The following is a 3,499-nucleotide window of genomic DNA, read 5'->3' on the forward strand; positions in this document are numbered from 1 at the left end:
TAATTCGATTTGTTTAATTTGGATTGTCTTGGATTTTTTAATTTTTTTTGTTGGATTAATCATTATAACATTTTGTTAAAAATGTAAAAGTAATTATCACTGGTTCACTACATTACATCAATATTCATCGCATATCGAATGTTGCATTGTTTCAATATCTATCAACAAATTATCCAATAAACAAGTAAAAATTATGTAACTATTATTTGGTGTTTGCTAGATATGTTATAATATACTGTGAACACTATAAGGATACGTTATATAAGCATGAATTGTAAGAACATCGTTGGTCACCACGTGCGCGCTCGATCGTCAGGTTAAGCAACAGTTTAGTGCGGCCAGGACATGGATGGTGACCAGTAGTGGTTTATATCGCTTGGGATCGAAATTATCGCAGGAGGATTCATGAAAGTTTGGAATGTGTTGACAACCTTCGATATCTAGTAGTTTATGAGACATGAGAAAATTAGGAATATAAGTATATTTTCGTAAACATTATGATTTTCTCATTTTTCACCTTCGCATAATAATTCTCAGTATTTGATTACTATCAATATTTAATATTGATTTTATTATCAATATTCACCAGAAATTAAATACTGGCCAAAAAATTACTGAATTATTGGTAATGTTTAATTATTAATAATTTTTCAGTATTTCTTAGTATGATATTTCTATAAGGGAAGTATGAACACATATGTAAATATGTAGGTAGATAAAGAAATAGAAAAAGAAATACAACTCGATGTTATATATGCAGTAGTATTTATTAATTGGTTAACTAATAAAAATGTATTTTAACTTTTGTATTACATAATATTTTCGAGCAACGTAATACGTAATAGGGATGTAGCGTAAAGTAATACTTTCACATCTAGCTTGGGGCCTGACTCGCAGGACAGTATTGTTAAAATTCCTGCAGCAATCAGACTTCAGTAAACAGAGATGGAAGGTGTCCTACTATTGTCTGCCTCTCACTCTACATCTGTTCCTATCCTCACCATCATTTAGCAATCCATTCTATATGTTGATGCGGGGTGTATATCAGTTGGACACGGGGCAATTGGACACAGTCCAATTACAAGTCGCTGTTCCAAGGGACCCTACAAATGTCTCTAATCACATGGTGCTGTGATTGGCTGTGTCCAAATGCACCGTGTCCAAGTGCACCGCTCCCGTTGATGCGTCACTCTGATTAGATGCTCTCTAGTCAAGACATGGATGGGTGACCGGCATACCGCTTTGGATTCGAAATTGTCGAAGGAGGATTCACGAAAGTTTTAATATCACGAATTTTACGAATATGTTTAACAATTTTCGGTTGCTAGCAGTTATGAAACATGAGAAAATTAGGAATTAGGTTTTTTCCGCTACGCGGAAAACTTTTAAGCAGATATTTTTACATTATATTAAGGTTACATTTATGCAGGTTGATTCAATATTTGTCAATGTTACTGCAATATTAGCATTGTTGCAATTCAATATTTTTTCAACATTTATTCAAAATTACTATGCTGTATGGGATATGATTCAAATCTGATTATTACGCTTTCTACATATGCTATGTAGGAAGCGTTAATCAGATCTGTATCATATATAACGTTATATCTGATTATATATGAAAGAGCTGATCAAATCTTGACAAAATCAAGAAGTTTGCTCGAATTGCTTGTACTATTCACACTTACACCTAATGTCCGTTGCAAACTAATACACCCCAAACAATACAAATTTTCCAAAATACGTTTTGAAGACGCTTTTAGGACGGAGAGACGTCATCAGAATATTTTTAGGATGTACTTTGAAAGTGTGAACTGTCTGAAAATAGCTAATATCCAATAAGTTTATTCGCATTAACTGAACTTTTTACACTTTCACACTTAGTGCATATTAATTCTATAGAAGTTCTAAAAATAACGTCATGATTTCCATTCGTGTTACGAGTGTAAATGCAATTCTGATACACTTTTTACACTTGGTCCCGAGTAAAGCCAGCAGCACATGGCGCTTGTTTTCATGCTAGATTGCTTGCTGATTGGTGCATTTCTGAAGATGGATGGAAATACACCAATCAAAACAGTATTTCCATCCAGTAAGCAATCCAGCACGAAAACAAGCATCGTGTGCCACTGACTTAAGAGTGAAAGGTGTATCAGAATTGCATTTACACTCGTAACACGAATGGAAATCATGACGTCATTTTTAGAACCTCTAAAAAATTAATGCACTAAGTGTGAAAGTGTAAAAAATTCAATTAATGCGAATAAACTTATTGGATATTAACTATTTTCAGACAGCTTACATCTTCAAAGGACGTCCTAAAAATATTCTGATGACGTCCCTCCGTCCTAAAAGCATCTTCAGAACGTATTTTGGAAAATTTGTGTTATTTGGGGTGTGCAACAGGCATTAGGTGTAAAAGTGTGAATAGTACAAGCAACTCGACAAATCTCATATCTGGCTTTTATTTGGACTTTTTTTTCCGGGCTGATAATGGCCTGGTTTATATCGTGCACTTGATACTAAATAGTAACTTTCTATTAGATAATCTTAGTATCGACAATGCATATCAACAGCGACGCATTCTCTCAATATAATACGTTTTTTTGATGAGTATTATACCAACTTAATATATCGTTGTTTATATATATCGTCGATATTAAGATTATCTAATAGAAAGTTACTATTTAGTACGCGTATCAAGTGCACGATGTAAACCAAGCCAATAGACTCTGTTGTTGTCGGTGAAAAACCCAAGGTCACACGTGAACTGAATATGATATCTATAAAAGAAGGTAACGTAGATTAACCCTTTAAAAAGTCATTGTTGCGTCATTTTATATAAAAAAATGTCCATCAAAACGTAATACATATGACGTCTCTGGTCTGTGACTTACAAAGAGATGCCACAACCTGCTAAATCGATTTCTAAACGAGTCATAGCACGTTTGCTAGCTGCGATGTTAAGCATCAACATCCTAATTGAGGTTTGTGCCAATGGGCCTTTGTGAGAAATTACAGCAGACATTAGACGTTTCTATAACGTTTCTTCAACGTTGAATTTATATTTTGCAATGTTAGTACATCTCAATATTGAAATTAAACATTTATAAAATATGGATTCAACATTTCTGTGCTGTATAGGGTGTATACTGGTGGTTTATTTTTCCAACCGCATTATTGTAATAAGTTAAAATGAGATAAAATCTATTCAATAAAAAATAATAAACTTATTACAATAAGTTATAACATAAATATGAATATATAAAATGTATACTTCAACATTACGTCAACTTAAATTATATATATAGTTATTTATAACAATATTCTATATATTGCAATATTAAAACAGTACAATATTATATTTGTTACAAAAAAGAATATAATAATATATGGAAGGAGAATGTATAGCTCTATTTTGTGTATATTTATAAAACTTATAAATATAGTATATATATATATATATATATATATATATATATATATATATATATATATA

The 3,499-nt window shown here is 31.9% G+C and overlaps 1 protein-coding gene across 3 annotated transcripts in view; it reads right to left on the reverse strand.

Annotated features, from left to right (window-relative positions):
• Nucleotides 1–3,499, reverse strand: part of LOC116852289 (thioredoxin domain-containing protein 17-like) — a 9,225-nt gene that overhangs the window by 3,047 nt on the left and 2,679 nt on the right. The window lies entirely within an intron of this gene.

Source organism: Odontomachus brunneus, unplaced genomic scaffold (genome assembly GCF_010583005.1).
Source record: "Odontomachus brunneus isolate Ranch 3 - 2012 unplaced genomic scaffold, Obru_v1 Obru_scaffold_211, whole genome shotgun sequence".
NCBI lineage: Eukaryota > Metazoa > Arthropoda > Insecta > Hymenoptera > Formicidae > Odontomachus > Odontomachus brunneus.